This window comes from Etheostoma cragini, chromosome 4 (genome assembly GCF_013103735.1).
Source record: "Etheostoma cragini isolate CJK2018 chromosome 4, CSU_Ecrag_1.0, whole genome shotgun sequence".
NCBI lineage: Eukaryota > Metazoa > Chordata > Actinopteri > Perciformes > Percidae > Etheostoma > Etheostoma cragini.
The window spans coordinates 7,150,181-7,169,281 of NC_048410.1; the positions used below are offsets into that span (position 1 = coordinate 7,150,181).

The 19,101-nt window shown below is 42.2% G+C and overlaps 1 protein-coding gene across 1 annotated transcript in view; it reads left to right on the top strand.

Moving 5' to 3' along the window:
- Positions 1-5,123: 5,123 nt before the first annotated feature.
- The window catches only part of tafa4b (TAFA chemokine like family member 4b), a 37,664-nt gene continuing 23,686 nt past the window's right edge, over positions 5,124-19,101 (top strand). The window contains exons 1-2 of the mRNA XM_034870578.1: positions 5,124-5,633; positions 17,825-17,996. The gene's annotated coding sequence lies outside the window, so the exon portion shown is untranslated. The remainder of the gene's footprint in view (positions 5,634-17,824; positions 17,997-19,101) is intronic.

Genomic DNA, 19,101 nt, shown 5'->3' on the forward strand with positions numbered 1-19,101 from the left:
CCTCCGCTGCTTCTACTTCATTCCACGGCAAAAAAGTTAGCTAATGAGCAGCTGTTACGGTGTCCCTTCACATGCGACATCTGGTCACATTTGATCAGTGTCGTCTTGATACGAGCCTCTTTAAAGCTGACAATCACATCAGAGGTTGTGAGCACATCCAGCGTACACCAATCCAGGACTGTACTACTCGAGTCCGGTCTTGGTGTCGGACTCGTTGGACTTGGACTTGTCCTGGTCTCTGCCACTGGTCTTGCCAAATATGGCTTTTGGTCTCGACCGAATCCAGGTGTCTTTATTATTTTTATAATAATATTGGAGGTAAGGTGAAACACTGGCCACCTGATAACCAGTCCCACACTAGATTGTCTTGATACTGTCGTGCATAAAACCTTTTCTTTTTCTGTCCAGTACTCAGTCTTGACTTGGACTCGACTAGTCCTGGTATTGGACTTGTTTTGTCCTTGAGAAAGGTAATCTTGACCACAGCCCTGCACCAATCCAATATGATGTGCAGTATTAATATGCTGTATTCACACATATGTTGGCAGACCTAGACTTTCTTTGCAGTAATCTTTGACATATGAATTTAAGTTATGCTCATTACATAACTAAGAACTCTAAAAGTAGTAGACAGGAGGTAAGTGAGACACTCCTACTGCCAAGAGGGATTTTCTTTTGTATCGGAATTAGCATTTGTATGTGTACAAGTACAGCAATAGTAGTTACTGTCAAACATACATTCAAGTATTTGTCAGTATATTTTCAGTAAAACGCGCCATTGTTTAGTGCAACATGATGAAAAATCATGTTGCTTTTGTTAGCTAAATATCAAACATATCTGGCAGACTTTTTAAATCTACCTTTTTATTCTTGCATCTTTATTAACAGTTACATGTTTTTTTTTTACTAACAGAACATTTATTACTTCATTCAACCTTTATTTATACTCAAGAGATCATTGAGGGGCGACCCTCAAATGTATGTGTGTTTTCTTGGTCTGATGGAATATGCCATTGATGCCGATGCTAATTTTATTATTAATCCCTTTGCATTTTACTAAAGGAAATGCATTGTCAGTATGGTCTAATGACAAGCGTGCTGCTGTTGTCTGTTACCTTTTTAAGTCTTTTAAATGCTGTTAGTTTGAATATTTTACAGTAAATGTGTCTGCAATAGAATTATCACATTTTGCATGCAGTCTTGATGCAATGCACAAGAGTGTTTTTGAGCGATCAGATCAGGTTGGTGTTTCTTGGCCTCTCTGTGAGCTTGATGTTTTATTTATCCATGTTGAACTCAGTCAGACCTGGTTAGTAGGCAATTTCATATTGAAAAGCTATGTAATATTTTGAAATAAATAATTCTTTAAAAAAATGCTGAAGCATGTCTTCCTGTCTGTGTTGGCCATATAGGCATCAGAGATTTAATTCATACTTATTTAATCAATCACCTTTTGAAGTCTGACCTTGGAGGGGAAAGACCAAAGCTTCAGTCTTGCCAGTTCTTGCTGACACCAGACAGCTCTTTGCTGTGGATTTCATTATTTTAGTGAGCTCAGGTCTGAGACGGGAGAGGGCTTTTCACAAAAGGGCACTGGTTCAGTTTTTACTGTCACCGCAATAAATCTGAGTGACCTCAAAAACTACCATACTAGCAGTTACGCATCATAGCCACACGGGGGCAGTATAAGACCACACATCAGGCCAAATCATCACCCTGCGCTCATATCGTCCCTGACAGACTTGTTCCAAACAGCGTAGAGAGTGAGAACAATGTATACACATATATATCTCATTGGTCATAAGAAGATAATGTTTGTTAAAGTGTATTTGCTCCAATACCACAAGTTTACAGACAGCAGTCGCGCTGCTGCCCGCTCTTTGCGGATGTTGTGTCTGAACTTTCGGAGTATTGACAGACACCGGGGCTGTCTGGGATGGACACTATTTATGGCCCTACTCGGGTTACTTCCAGTGACCTCGTAAAGAAATAAAGAATCTCTATGCAGGGGGGGATCAAAAGCAGAGGAACCAAGATGTCTGTTCTCATTAACCTTCATGGCGGCTCCAAATCGATGCCCAACTGCTGTTGTTTAGCGCAAAGCCTCCCTGCTGGATGGATGGGTCTAGCCTATCCAAAATGGAACATTTAGGTGGAAGACGTCAGAAAGTGAAAAACAAAGCGGGTTAGCCAACCCACCTTTTGACTTAAAGGAGGCTATAAAGCGTAAGAAAAACAGTGTACAAATTACAAAAAACTTTTCCCTTTGCGTTTGAGGTCGTTGTGCGCACAATACAACCCTCTACCACCGCAGCATGCTGCACTTGAGTAATCAGGGGTGTCGTAGGCAGGCATACTTTCTCTCAAACATAATCGGTGAACAGGCCCCACATTTACTGCCTCAGGACTTGAGGTTTACCACCCAAAGTTCTTCAACAGTCATGTCTGACTGGCCTTATTTGGTTGTGTGTTTTCCCTCTAGAAACGTTGAATTGCTTAGTTATGTCGCCCTTAATGCAGACATGGTGCAGTGAAGAAATGGGCTTTAGACGCGTCAGGACCGGAGAGCTGATTGCAAACAAAGGCTGGGGACTAATCACTGAGGTGGAAGTAAAGTCATATGATCACGGTATGATTCACACTTCAGAAATAGGAGGTTGTTTTTTTACCAGTTTGGTTTCAAACCATGAGACATACCACTAGCTGTTTTGTCCGACTGTTCGTGTCCTAGTTTAGTTTGTTTGACATTTCCACTGGAACAGCCATATTGGCAGTTATATTCTGAGCCCTGTGCTCCGTTATTAAACTACTGCGAGTCCCACACCAGCACATATTGGCTGTAATTCTTTTATTTTTGCTCAAAGATAGTCTTAAAAAGTTAAAGTTAAATAGTTTATCTTTGTGTTTTACAACGTGATCATTAGCATACTCTAATTTATCTAAAAAAGACACACATTTTTCAGCACTGAACTCAGACACATCAATCACAACACGCTCATCTTACATTTGTCACTATTCCAGGCGTCCCCTACATCAGGAAAGCGCTGTCTCTCAGAGGGATTAATGCAGGAATATCGATTTAGAAGGAAGAAATATGCCTCACGTTATGAGCAGATATTTCCTTAATGTTTTTTCTTCCCTGGGTGATGATTATTGGTGGAATAATCCCAGAGGGGATCCTATAACCCCTCTCCTTTGATACATGACACGCCGAAGAGGACTTTGGCCTACACTATTACTTTTTCCACAGTACCACAATATATAGGGATACGTCTGCAACCTGCAATTCCGGCCTAAGACTAAAACACTAAAGCGAATACACACAGTGAAACTTGTTAAGAAGTAGAATGTCTCTCTCGATGTAATGGGAAGTATAAGGGAAGCCAAATTAAATTTCCCACCGCTCCACCTCACACTTTCAAATCCGTGTTTACGTCACATGATCTGGTTTCCTCTGATTCCATCTGGCCCCTCTGAGGATAAGATAAGTGCTGTGGGCTGTTGCATCCATTAGCTGCCTCTCTTTAAGATAAAAGGCGATCCCCATCGCGACACACGAGTTCAGTTCTAGACACAACCATTTGCTAGTGCAGACAGGATATATTATGTTTTAGTGTTTTTTATCCCTTCACTTACACACTTCACTTACATCTTATTTTGTTTATTTTGTCTGCAAACTGGATTAGCGCATTGACAGTAAAGAAAGCGCAAAGAAAAGCCCAGTGACAGGACAGTCTGGAGCTGTCCAACGTCCTGAATTTATATGCAGCGCATCTGGCCCTGTCCATGGTGCTGAAACTAGGAGCTTTACTTGGTTGAATGTTGTCGTAAAAAAAAAAAATCTAAATCGTGCATCCTGGTGAACCCACGTCAATTTCTAATCTGTTCTCAGTCCAAAGTCAGACAGATTGATTTGTAATAGATTCAAGCCTAATTTAATCCGTTTAAAATAGCATACTTTCTCACTCATGGTAACAAAATGGTCAGAAGGGTTTGAAGACAGTTCCAGACAAGGTTAAGATACATGCCTGTGCTCCTTGATGTAGTCCTGGAATTCATTACATTTTATGGTGTATGTTTTGTTGTTGTTGTTGCTTAGATACCTTAGAAGGCACGTACATTTATAGCCTACTACTCCCAACAGAAATGCCTCCAATAACACAGCTAAAAAGGAAGACATCTGAACGTATCGGATACTCCTCACCTTGGGTCGTTAGCAGACATCGACCTCTTCAAGTCTTAACGACTGCAAATACAGCGCAAAGCAATCAATCGCCATCAACACACTGGAATATTCTAGGGACGGAATAATTGATAGGCTGTCTCCTGGTGCGTAACGGAGAGGCGGCGGTGATTAAATTCTGTTTAACATCGCAGTGGGGGGGATCTACACCATCCGCGTGTATAGCCGAGCACAGAACCAAGTATTGATATCCAGACACCCTCTGTAACATGCTTGAAGTGTAGAGGTAAAATAGACTATTATGTGATTAGGAGGGACCATCGACTCGTGCACAGTCCAGCACCTGTCAGTCATCAGACTCCCCTCCCTAACTCAACCACAAGTAATAGATTGGTGAAAATTAAAGTGTAAGATGACATCCAGCCCGTGATCACTGTTAGGAAAACTTCTGCAAATTTGAACAAAAATCAATAATACTTTCATGGATTTTGTACTATCTTGCTCTTAACTCTTTTCATGGGATATATTCCCGAAATGTATGACAATGTTAAACGGTGCATAGACCCGGTGTACAGTACATCCAAAGTACTATATATATATATATTTTTCTATTTGTGACCTCTTGTACCCGCAACGTTTTAAGACTCATGCATTGAAACACACCATAAAACGTTGAAATGTCCACAAAGTATTCCACGATGACGACAAACAACTTTACAGTCTAAGAATGGCTGCCATGTCTCCTATCTCTCCTTGGACATACAACCACATAATTGTCCCCCACTTCCTCTCCATCCCAACAGTCCAGGCTACTTGGGAACTACATGACATCAGTGGGGAAGAGGGGGTGTACTTGGGAGCTGGTGAACTGGGCGGGCGCTGTTGCACGTGTTCAGAATAGGGAAAACGGGCTCGCATCGCATTTCTCATGTCCAATCGATCCCTGCTCGGGAGGAGCGACGGGAGCGCAACTATCACTCCTGCATCACTTTACCATCACTCTCATCAGTAGCTCTCTGGCGACTGTAACGCCTCTGTGTGACAGTCGCGCGCAGGGGGACGAACTTGTGTGGAGTGTTCGCCAAAAACATCAGTCCGGTGTCTCTTTGGGGGGATTTACGCACTTTTTAATGACTTTCTCCTCAGTGTGTTATTGAGAATTTTCGCGGCAAGATCATGGCACATTGGAGCACATCGCTGTTGTGCGAGCCTTGTTTTCTCACCCGGCTCCGGAGGGCTGGTTCTCTGGTGAAAAAGTAGCCTTCCTCGCTCCTGCTTCAGTGTGTTTGTGTGCTGAAAACTGGAACTGGACATGAGGCTAAAAATGATTGCCCCGTTTAGTGGAAAACAAGATCAGTGGAGTTGAAGCAGAAAGTGGCAAAGCTCTCTACTATCTCACCTGGATCCTTTACAATTTCCTGTGATCATGCCATCAAGTTGATAGATTTGGGTAAGGTGGTATTTTTTTAAATTCAATTAAATTAGTATATATTTACACTTTAATTCTGTGTGTCTTCTCAGGGTGCGCATAAATAGACTAATGAAACGAGGATGGGGTCAGAGGGGTACTTTGGCTGTAGAGAGATGTGGAACATTTTTTCCAGGGGTGGTGACTTGCTGACTGACTCACTAACGACTACACTAACACTACGACTGGCGAGCTAAAAGCAACTTTGATGTTCTTGGCTCAGAGCGCGGCGAAAACATTTTTGCTGAGGAACGATTTCTTAAAAGAACAGCAGGACTTTCAACGAACCCTTCTCTGATCTCCTAGTGACTCCGCTCCCTCTTGGTGCGTGATTGCCATGCGTAAAAATGGGACACATGATGAGCCGATTCAAACGGCCGTCAATTCCGCTGACCGTGTGTAGCGCGTGAGGGTAGGGAAGATTGAGATTAGATTGATGCAGTGTTTCATCGCTGTGAGGTTAAATAAGCGATCGGCCGAAGCTCGGCGCTGCTTAATACCTATTGAGTGATCTGCGAGGCTGATACGCTGACCGGGCTCTTTTTACGCGCCTTCTAATCGATTTGCATGGATCATGGTCGGCTGGAGATAGAGATGAGAGCGCGCGGAGCTCAGACATATGCGAGAGAAAAGAGGTTCCACCGGGCTGTCCTGGCAGATTGCGCACGGAGGCAGGAAGGTGTGATGCAGAAGCTAATGGGCACGCTCTATTGGGCGCACACACTCGGCACGCACAGACACACTCCCTCCCCTCTTTCTCATCCGCACACACAAACAGAGGGGAAAATTACTTGGCGCATGTTAATGGGTGCAGTAATGAGACCCAACCCCTATCGTGTTGTAATTGTTAGTCATCCTTGTCTCAACCCCTCCCTCTCCCATCCTCTCCTTACCTCCCTCTCCCTTTGCGTTTATACCTCGCTGTCCCGCTGCTCAGCTCTGCGATTTGTACTGTATTGAAAGAGTGTAATTATTTCCCATTGTTTTTAGCACGCCGCACTGGCACTCCACAGAAAGTGGTGTCATTAGTTTGACAGGGCAGACAAGAGAAGAGAGAGAGGGAGAGGAGAGCCGGTTGGAGAGGATCGGTCCATGGACTTAATTCTCATTGACAGTCACATTAACACAGGAGCAGCACTCTTAATCCTGGGGAGATTACTCTCTCCAACCTGACCCCCTGTCACCCAGCCATCCTACACACACACACACACACACACACACACACACACACACACACACACACACACACACGTATGAGAGTGGCACTCTTACTTCTGTCTGTGCTGCTTTAGCGGAATACTTCTCCTCTGTCTATGTCACCCTTTACCATCTCTCCACACCAACACACCCTCACACTGCATTTTCACAGATCCACACACACACACACACAGACACACAGAAAAAAATCACAGACTTGGTAATTACTCTTTTCTACAGGCTCACGCTCATCACCCTCTTCATGCCCCCCCAACTCCTTCTATAGTAGCTCCCACTGGTGGGACAACCGGTATGCTCAGAGGACTGTTTGGCTCCACATGTCTCCACAGCCTCCTATTTACTTACCCCACAGAGGGCTGTTCAGGATAAGTGACTGGGGACGGCAGGTAATGGATTGTGTGCATTTGTGATTGTGCATGAGGACATGGTCAAGCAGAGAGGCGACAGACGGCGGCAATGAGAAGGGAGGACAAGGGAGGTGAGAGAAATGGAGAGATATAGACAGAGAAATAGAAAAATGGTAGTTAAGGGAAGGAGATAGTGTGTGTGTGTGTGTGTGTGTGTGTGTGAGAGAGAGAGAGAGAGAGAGAGTGAAAGGCGTTCTGAATAAAAATGCTCGATGAATAAACCGGGATCAGGAATGTAGGACTGGTGAGGTGACAGCAGCGCTACAGATTGGAGATCACCTCCACACACACACACTGACATTAACAGGTTGACTGTGATGAATGGCTACATCCCGACTGAGAGGATGAGGAGGTGGAGGAGTGGAGAAAGAGACAAGAAGAGAAGAGAGGAGAGTCATTATTTCATGCAGTAAATGACAGTGTTCTGGACAGCTTTTTCATCTCGGGCAGTTTCAAGGTGCTTCGAGTCTGAGAACATGACTAGGTGTCATGCAGTTTGAGTGGACAATAACGTCTTCATTTAGAGAAAATACACCCTGAGACTGATGTCTCTTCTCAAACAGGAGATCCATGACTCTAAGAAAGGGAAGAGCGATATTAGACCAAAAAGCGTTTGTCTGTTTCTTGTCTCAACCACAAAAGTGCAAATGGACAGAGGTCGCAACCCATGGTAAAAAAGGGCAAAGTTCAGATGTTGCCGACAGACGTGAGTAGTAACATGTGATACCTTGTTAATAGTGTGTGGTAATCCAAGTGTAGGCCCCAATGAATAAAGGGAATCTGTGCCCCCCTCTTTCTGTAACCAACAGAACGACACAGATCCTCCCCCCTGTTGTGCACATTGCTCAGCAGTCTTTAATGTGTTTACTAACTCAGGCTGGGAGAGTTGGATCTAATCCACATTCATCACTAAATGTCAGAATGGTTTTAACTTGGTGTTGTTTGCCTCGGACCATTTATTTAGTCTAGATTCCATTTTGATCTTAATTTGAATGATTTTCTTAGTGTTTACAACCGTAATCGAGCTGTTTTTAGTAGAGCAACATCACACTAATGTATTCAGTGTAGAGCTAGACCGATAAATCAGCTAGACCAATATATCGGCTGCTATAAGCTTATTTCAGCCATTTATCTGTGTTTATGTCAGCCAACATTTGACAACCTGCAGGACAGAAATGCCAAACTAATTTTGAGGTTAATCAGAAATAGTGTCACCATTAAACCATTTTTCCGCCATCTATCTATCTTTCTATCTATCTAGCTGAAGACATCATCATTATCATCCTTTTTTCATTACCATTGCCAACACAGCACAGACAGGGATCATGCACCAAAACATATGAGCACAGTTAGGGTAACTTTATCAGTACAAGTGAAGTAAAAACACAGTTGGTACAATCCTTAAAGCGTTCTAAGGTGCTTTAAGCAAAGGCATAGGGATGGTTCTAACTTTCCTCTCACACAGCAATCGTTTTGTAAGGGCAGGTATCAACTGGTCTGAACAGTGGAGGTCACATGTTGAAGCGCCACAGCTGTGTGTGTTTCTTGACTTCCATTCTCCCCTCTGTCAGTCAATGACAGCAAGGCCTCAGTGTCCTGTGTGGCGCCGTCACACAATCCAGACTCTCTCTAATTCCATCTAACAGGTCCTGCTTTGATTGACAGCCCACACTGCCACATGGCTTCCCCCTGTTTCAGCCCAAAGGAGAAAGTGAAAGGCACACCAGCCGCATTCACACTCACGGGTCACAGTTAGTGGATTACTGTTCTTTCGGTGCTCAGTGCTTTGAAAGAGTCAGTCACTTACCGTTGAGGATGGTTTTTAAACATCTGTTTTGAATTTTGGAGTAATCAATTTAGGTTCAATTCTTAGTCATTTTCAATTGGGAGAGTTTTTGAGGACGTCGTCACCCGTTCGTGAAAACCGAAAACAACACCACTTCACAGGCCTCAAGGTGATTTCTCCACAACGTCAACTGACTTTGACCATGACAAATTTCCCAGAGTGGTAGTAATGATTGTAATTGAACAGACACAGTTCCTTCCCACAGTGCTCTATCTATCTATCACCTTGGATGCAATCTGCTGCTTCCACTCTTGTGTGTGCGTCTGTGTGTGTCTCTGTGAGAGAGAGTGTGTCCCTGTTCACTCCCCTCTGGCAGCTGGCAGATGTGCTGGTAACCGTGAGCGACAATGTTAGTGTGTTTGTAGGATTATGAAAAGCTCCCAGCATGATCTGCAGCTTGGGTCCACTGTGAAGCCGTAGTGAGGAAGTAGTGCGGGAGCAGCGAAGCCTGGGGCGGTCATCACAGCAGCCCTGAAACAACACTGCACCTGACGTGGGGGGGTCGAGGGTTCAACCCTGTGGGACGCAGAACAGGAAAGTGGTGGAAGGAACGGGAGGAGAAGAAGAGATAGAAAACAACATGGGGTGGGGGGTGGGAATAAAGAAAGCCAGGGCCTAAACTGAAGCGCAGAGACGGAAGGAATAGATGCTGGAAAGAAATGCTTCAAAATAAAGGAGTCTGGGGAGTCAGAACTGAGGGGAAATCTGTCAGAGGGATGAGTAAGTGTGCGTAAATGTGATGTGTCGGTGCACACAGGTTATATGTGGATGTGCTGGAGGTGATGCCTTTGTAATGAAAACAGCAGGCAGCCAGTGGTCGAGGGCCCCTCTTGGCGGCTGATTGATGTCAGTCACCAGCGGACAATAGCCTCCCTTGGGGATGGTTGCCCGGATGAGGATGAATCTTTGTTGTGTGTTGTGCATGTGTGTGCATTGTGCAAGTGAACCTTCATTAAACATTGTTTTCTCATATATTCGAGTTCCGATTACTGTGACTCTGCTTACTCCGTTCATCGAGAAAGTGAGAAATCTGTACATGGATATGACACGTGGCAGGACTGTAAAACAAGTCAGATGGAAATCATGACGTAAGCTTTGCTGACACCACTTGCATCTAGGTTACAATCTATATTGAGAAGTCAAATGCTGCACATATGAACTCAGTCTGTCAGAATCAGTCTGTGCATTCGGGAGCCAATCAAATCTGTGTGTGGTGAGAATATGCATCTATAAGCACAGGAACATTTGTCTGAAAATGTTTCTGTGTCAGCTGATATCTGTGTATGATCCTTGTATGGAACTGGTTTGTATGAGTGAGCAAGCACTTGTGCCTGTTTGTGAATGTGTGTCTCAGTAAGACAAGAGAGGGAGGGTTAGAAGCCCTGCTTGTCTCAAGGGAGCGGAGTGATATGGTGTCATGCTCCGGAGACCCACAGACAAATTAATTCACTTATTGACACTGCTGACACGTCTCAGTGACTTTGTAAAATGAACAATTGATCAGGCTTTTTCTCTCTCTCTTCCTGCTCTCTATCTTTGTCTCTATCTCACTCACGCTCTATTTTCCCTGACCTCTCTCTCTCTCTCTTTTTCTCTCTTCTTTCCTCTCTTTTGTCTGCCATTTCCCAGTCTGACCACTTCACAACTCCTTCATCTGTTGTGTTCTTATTTTCCCTTCTTTTCACTCCTTTTGTCCTTTTTACTTTTATCAAGCTCTCCCTTTCCTTTGGCAGGCCAATTGACAGGCAATGCACATACAGGTCATTAATACAATTACACACAAGCTGGTCATTAGCAGCTGAGGGAACTGATATGATCAAGATGTTGGTTTGTTTGCATGTATACGTTTTTGTGTGTATACGGATGTGCAGAGATAGCAAGAGACAGAGTGTGTTTGTGTTAGAGAAGGAGAGGTTGCAAAAGCAGCTTCTGCGTCCATTGATTTCAAGCTGTTGTGTGAAAGCGTCAAGAGTGAGCGTTTGTCCAGAGCTTTTGTCTTGGCCAGAAGAGTAGCTACAACTACAGCGAGGCCGAGTCTCATAGAAAATCAAAGCAGGCTTCACATCAAGGTTGTTTATTTTCCATTAATCATAATTTGGGCACAAAGCATAATGAACAACATTGCTCTCGGGGAACTCACTGTCAGGGGCTCGGCCGGATTTTTTTTGGCTCAGGGCCGTCAATTGCTACCAGCAGCCACTGAGGAAGTGACCAGTCAGGGTTATTGTTAGCTTTTTCTTATTCTTTGTACAGACAAAGGACCACTGGTATCTAGAAACCATTTTTTATTACTTGGCTAAGTTGGGCTGTCTCCCTTATGCCCTGCTGTGGTTCACCCCTTCTCTCCTTACCTCTCCTCCTGTTTCTCCCTCTACAGGGAGAAATGTTGGGAAGAGAAGAGAAACTTGGGGACAGTTTGAGAATTGGTAAAAAACACAGATGCTTGCAGTGAAAGAATGAATAAAGGGAAGATATAGAAGGAAAGCAAAGAAGCACACTGTAGACAAAAGAGTAGCAAAGATGTTCTCAAAAATAATATTTATAATCCCAGTCCTACTAAGAAAGGCTGGTATTACAGGTAACAAATGGTAAAGCCAGGATGTGAAAGACAAGTTTATTTGCATTTTAATTGCATGTGGTCACAGTCCTGAACATCCATTTGAAATGATCTGGAACCACCAAGGTGCATGATGCATGGTGTGAATAAAATGTTGGCTGGTATAAAGACATTGCAACGGGAAACGTTACACAGGGAGAATGACAGATCAGTTGTGGAGACAGAGAGCATAACAGTACATAAAGGTTGTGCTTCTACATTTCAAATCCCATTGTTTACTTTGGTTGTTTTTTTAAAGCAAGCCACATCCAGCAAGGATAAAAGAGTTGTAACAATAGGAGAAAGGCATCAATATTGCAGATACCTAGCTTGTCTCGAGCGGAGAGGGGAAGAACACCTGCTAAAAGTGTGTGTGGGTGTGAACAGCCATTTAAAAATGTCTCCTTTACTTTCCACCTTTCCATCCATCTTCCAGTGCTGAGGGACACTGACTTTTAACGGCCTTTTATTGCTTTATTAGAGTGCGCCGGATTTACAGCCCTTGCCCTGCCTCTGTGTGTCAGCGGCTCTGAGCAGGGTTGCTGTGATCTAGCCCAATGCTGGCTGTCTAGGATTTAAACAACTAACTTGTGTAGAGGAAACCAGGGACTGGGCAGCGATGCACAGACTTGTTGTGTTTTGAGCAAATGTTTATTAGCCTGTTAGTGTCGGTGTTTTTTCCCCTCCATAAAACAATTAACAGCCTACATCTGCCTCTCCCCCTCCTTTGCTTTAGTGGGAGAGGTTGTTAAACAACTTTAATGAGGCTAGCAATGTGTGTGGCAGGTACATTAGGCCAAACCCGGCATTGAAACAAGTGATGTTTATTCTGTGTATACTGTGTAAGAGGAGCTATCTGTGTAGGTGTGTGTGTGTGTTTATGTAGATATGTGTGTGTGAGGGTGTTTGTCAGTTCACAGGTAGATGTGTGTACTTGTGAACTGTATGGGTATACGTGTGAGTTTGTGAATCAGTCTGCTCTTGTGTTTGACAGTGTGTACCAGCTGGATGGGTGAGTCCATACACGTTGAAGTGACTGATCGCCTGCTTCTAACCATGAAACACACATTGGGACTCTGATCATTTCTGACTTTTATCCATGAAAGTGGGGGAGAGGAAAAGAAGAGAGAGAGGAAATTAGGATCGATGTGAAAGAGATGGAAACAAGTTGGTAGAGACAGATTCAGAAGGAAGGGAAAAGAGCGACCTTGGAAAACACCAACATTTTCTGTGCACTTTGACAAACACGCACACAAACACACACATATTTCGTGGTCATTGGATCCTGACATGGTGGCTTGTGCAACAAGGTGGGATTTGGACTTAAGTGCAGGCCGATCAATTGAGCTGTAATGGTACCTTAGCGCCAAGGCCATTCTCTGAACTCTGCAGTCAATACCAGAGTCAGCCAATGGTTCTGAATTCAGACCTTCACGCAAAATTTTCTCCGCTTTCTTTCTCCCAACCTGGCCATTTCACCAAAAAGAAGATCCTCCATTTAATTGCTTGTTGGTTTATTGGAGAAAGCAATACAGTGGGGGAGGTGTAGCTGTGAGGAGGGATGGCAGTAAAAGGTGCAATGTTATTATGTGTCCCTCAGTTGACTTCTAGCCTCTTCCTATATAAAACAGAACTATAGAAGAATTATGTACAATTATATAAATGTACAATTGCTGTGGACCACAATGTCGTTTTATCGCACAATTATGGGCACTTTCACACAGGTTCTTTACGAGATTATGTCTGCTAATTAAAAGTTTAAAAGTACATGTTTATGACATTTCTGTCACAAACAGAAGTATTACAATGCAACCAAACTACCATTTGCAAAATATTGCAGTATGTTAGAAGTATTGCATGTGACTGGTAAGAAGTATTAGTGTAGGGTTATATAATATGTCTATATTATATATGTTTATAATATGTGTAAAAACATTGTCATAAACGTGTTTGCACATACGTGGCACTTAGAGAAATACAATATAATTATATTTTACTTATAATTTAAACCTATCCAGTTAGTTTATAGTACATAAGAGTACATGCTGTACATTTTACGACTTACATATCATATGTGGAGTAGTCCTGTGTGTCTGACTTCTACTTCACTGCCTCTGTCTAATCTCACAGTCAGAGCAGCACACATGCATGTTCTGTCACCGCTTTACATTGACTTTGTAGCCTAAAGAAAACATTGGTAGAGGAGAAAGCAGAGATTTACATCTGCACACCGATAAAGGGAGCAGAGAGAGACACTCACACATGCACACACACACAGAGGCATGGATACTGAAGAGAGCCATAAGGGCATAAGAAAAAACAAACAAGAACCAGTAAAATTGCAGGCCGTGGCGGCTGAACATAAGGGTACGGAAAAATGGGGCTCTGGCACTGGTGTGTTAATTTAAGTTTGTGTGTGTCTGTGTGTGTGGGCCCACACACCCGCACTATGTGGTGCCCGGTGACCCAGAGGAAATGGTGAGAAGCAGCATGCTGTAATGGTTTAGAGTCGGAGGCAGAACAATATATAGAAACAGAACATTACACACCCTAACTGAATGTTAATACTATCCAATTTGGCAGAGATCTGAAACGCTTCACATAAGATTCCATTGGGCTTTGTGCTTTTGCCCGTTTCATTTTCCATATTGTTCCGCCTTAGGGAGATGCACTTTGTTTTACACTGATATGCTTTTTGTCCGCTTGGTCTGTGGCTGGGCACAGAATCAGCATAGAAATACTGGTGTGATGCTTGTGTGGTCTGCATACTCACTGCCTTTTTTATTTCTCACATACGCACATTGAAGTTCAACCAAAGCCCATGTGACAAAACCCGTACTGAATTGTTTGTTCCTTTATTTGAGATTTATACATTTTTTATTCTTTTATTTAATTTTGTATTATTAAGCAAATCATTTAAAATACCAAATCAGAATTGACAAGCATTACCAAACTAAACTGCTGAAAATTCATAAAGTCTATGTAAAGAGAAAATACAGATTGACTATTTTTTTAATACAACGGCGGTCAGGTAAAAGCCTTACGCTCAGAACAGGACCCAGCTGGCCGTACGTGTTTGTGTTACATATCTGATAGTTTGTTAAAGTCCATTATTGTTCATTGAATCAGCCAGCCAATATGTCAGTCTAACTTTAAAGCTCATAAAAGTATGTGATAATAAGACAAACAAATAATCAAGACAGAGGACTACGGAGTGGAATGCATCCCACAGTGTAGAACAGACAAACAGTAGGCCACAGGATGTTTTTCTTACAGCTGCATCAGTAATTGCCAGGAAGGACAATAGCATCATTAAAGTTTAAAAGAGATGATTCTAATTAGAGTTATTAAATATGCTCAATTAATCTGTCATTTATCTCCTGCTTATTTAGATTTTTGTGTATTTCAGGTTTACAGCAGTGAAGTAGACAATGAGAAAGCTCAGGGAGTCATCAATGTATTTTGTCGAATACAGTATCATGAAGAGTGTTTCACATTTCCAGGCAGTAGTAGTGTCTTTTTTTTTCAACCTTGAGATTGGACAAAATCTTGAAATGGTGACCATTCATATGTTAGACAAAAGACCAAATGTCACCAAAGTCACCATCCTGAAGATCACAAATGTCCATAAGAAATATGAGAATTTGAACAGTTGGCAGATTTTGCTCTAAACCAAAGTGTTGAATGGATCAACCTTACGCCCAACATCATTACCTGGAGACATCTAGTGAGGCAAAAAGCAGTCATAGTTTTAGGACAAGACTATCTCGTCAAACAATCTAAAACAGACTTTTACAAACCATTCCAGTTTTTTTTCAGTGGAGTCTGATAAACAGCACTTTAGGAACTGCAATTATTCCAACAAGAGATAATGTATCAATATAAGAAAGATAAAACTGAGACCCAAAACTGGTGACACAGAGGTTATCAAGTAATGATGCAGTTTCTATTCTTCACTCAACTTGAACAGGAACTTCCTGTACTCTCCTGAAAAATGATATGATCTGAGTGACTGACAAACAGCAGTGTGTTGATAACATCCCCATCTTGCAGAATGTGTCTCACTGTTTTATTTTTGATACATGTTTCCTGATGTGATAGGATAAGGTTGCCGAGACGTTATGTAGAAGAAGGCTTTCATTTTGCAAATTCATGTGCGTATGTTTGGGATTGTGCATGTGTGGTCGTAGAGGGCTGGCAGATGATGGTGTTTGGATGCAGAACACACTGATATGCTGTATTTGTGGATGAGGTAAGATTGTTTCATTGCATGTCAATGAGCCCCTGTGTCATTCCTGTTTGATTACTGCAAGAAATGACACAAATTAGCCCTTCAGCCTACAGAGACACAGAGAGAGAGAGAGAGAGAGAGAGAGAGAGAGAGAGAGAGAGAGAGAGAGAGAGAGAGAGAGAGAGAGAGACGAGGTTGGAGGGTGATATAGGATGAGGGATGATTTTAGAAAGAGCAAGACTTGATGTTTTCATATAATCTTGAGCCTGTCTGTGCTCTGTCTGTTTATGTGTGTGTGTGTGTGTGTGTGTGTGTATGTTTTTGTGTGTGTGTGTGCGTGAGACCAAGTAAAGGTGACTGATGGGACATTTTGTCCCTGAAGAGCTGCATCTGGACACCACACACACACACACACACACACACACACAAACACACACAAACATGCACTGTTGTGCTCTTTTAATGAGTGTATCAGAGAACAAAGCTGATAAAAAATGCGAGGCATGGCCCAGCCTTTAAAAAGAGAATAAGAAATGGGCTACAGTGCTGCCATGCAGCATGCCTAATCACATATCACACACAACACATGCACATTCCACACTCTCCCATACTGTACTGGAATGAAACCACACACGCACAAACACATACAGACAATGGTAATGCATGCTACACACAAACAAATAAACACGCAAATGCAAGTTACAAATGCACACATTAAAATTAAAATTACAAATACAATTCACAAACATGTCAGTATCGATACTCAGAGTTCACATTGAAACACATCCCCTACTTTTTTCAGTGTGTGTGTTTGTGCGACAGAACAGTTAAACATTATGCAGTGTTTGTTTAAACTGTTATTTTTACATGTCCCCATTGCTCCTAAAATGTTTGCTTTTTTATTTTCCGTATTCTTACTCCACTCTGCATTTTCTGCCCTCTCATTAATCTCTTTTCCCCTCCTTATGTCACTCCTTCATATTGTTTTGAAAGGAAATTTATCATTATAAATAGACACAAACAGTGCTCATGAACTTTGTCTCACTTTCATTGCCCGGCTAGTTTTTTTACTCTCAAATGTGTGATTGTTCCCGAGGTATTGCTTCTCGATCTTTGACTCGTTGTTGGCAGTTGCGGTTGGTTTGTTCCCCACCAGGGGGCAGTGGCACTACACCGATGGCTCAGCAGAGGTATCAGGCTTGGATGGAGCAGACACATTACCAGAAAGTTTCTGAACACTCGCAGCAGACTGAGCTGCATATCAATGTGTCATGATGAATAATGAAGATTCAAATAGGAGAACATTTTCTTTTTAATTTAAATCTGTTTTCTTTCATTTACATTGCAGAATTAGTCCCTTTGTAAAGAGAGGTGTGTTGACACACTCTTATGGCTGCATGGTAATTTACTGTGTGTGTGTGCGTGTGTGTGTGTGTGTGTGTGTGTCTGTGTGTCTAGGAATGCGAATGCAGAAGCTGTCACTCAGCTGTAATTAGGAAGAGTCTCTCCTGCTGACCTCCTGTGTGTGTGTGTGTGTGCATGTGTGTGTGTGTGTGTGTGCGTGTGTGTGTGTGTGTGTGTGTGTGTGTGTGTGTGTGTGTGTGAGATGGTGTTGTGAGAGAGAGGGAAAGCTGTGTGATCTAGAGTGGGGATCACATTTAGCCTGGGGGTAGGTGAACCTTTTGTAAACAATGGATCTAACAGAATCTAGGCTTTCACATCTCTACCCCTCTGTCTGTGTGTGCGTGAGTGTGCGTGTGTGTGTGTATATGTGTGTGTGTGTAGACCTTCGCACAAGGCCATTGAGGGCCACTAAGAAACCCCAGGGTAGCCGGGCCACTCTGACCGAGTGTCTTTGTACCTTTCTTTCTCCAGGGGCTTCTTCTGTTTGAGGTGAGGAAGAGGAAAAGCAGGAGGAAGAGGAACAAGAGGAGGAAGAGAGGGTGAGGGCTGACGTGTGAGTGAATGCAGCCATGGCCTGTACACCCTGTCCACAGAGAAGCTACTAAGCGCAAGACAGATCAAAGAAGATAGAGACAACCAGCAGGTGATACCACATCCTGCTCAGATGCAGAGAAAGCAGGAATAAAACAAGAAAAACATCTTGTTCTGCAACTTATGATAGTCATTAAATGATTCATTGCATAGTCTATAAGGTAAATGTCAGAAAATAGTGGAAATGCCAACATCTTCAAATAGTTTTGTCCAACCAATGATTTAAAACTCAAAGATAAAAGATGTGTATGGAAAGAAAACAGATGAAAGCAGAGGAAACATGTTCACATTTTAGAACCTTCTTTAGAACCAGCAACTCTGCTTGAAAATTAACTTTAATTAATCCATTATCACAAAATATGTGAGTTTCAGAAAAAAGCTTGCAATACAGCTGAAACAATTTGTCGATGAACTGAAAATGAATCAGTAATTATTTTGGGTGATTAATTGTTTCAGTTATTTCAGTTATGTTTCAGCAAAATATGCACACCTTTTCCAACTGCTCACATTACTTGCTTTTCTTTGTCATTAATAATAATAATAATAATAATAATAAATTTCATTTGTAATGCACTTTACATTTAAACAAATCTCAAAGTGCTACAGTCAAGGTCATAAAAGCAAGGTAAAAACATCAAAGTAAAATATCTATAAATAGTGCAACAACATTTTATCTTTAACAGTAGCCTTCATGTTTTAGGTTTTGATGGGTGGTTAAAAAAAACTAGCAATTTAAAGACATAACCTAGGTTCTGGGAAAGTAATGTGATGGAAGATTTTCACTGTTTGTGGATGTTTGATATCAATCATAGATAATCAATTAATCTAGGAAACAATTTACAGAATTAGTAATGAGGAAAATACCAATTAGTATCTGCCCTATTCCAAATATTGTATTTCTGAGCATAGCCTCATATTTATTTGCAAATTTTCATGACTCATAAACTCAACTTTTTGTAATGATCTGCTGCCAGAATAAATTGGAAGAGTTTATCCTTATGTGATACAGTTGTGCTCATGAGTATAGGAACCCCTAATTAAGTTAACTATAAAGAGGAATAAAAAAATCGTCTTTCAGAAATTGATCTTAAAGCCTCAATTAAAAAATGAAGAAATTGGCATGGCTTTATTTCAGTCAGCCTAACAGCTGGTTAGAT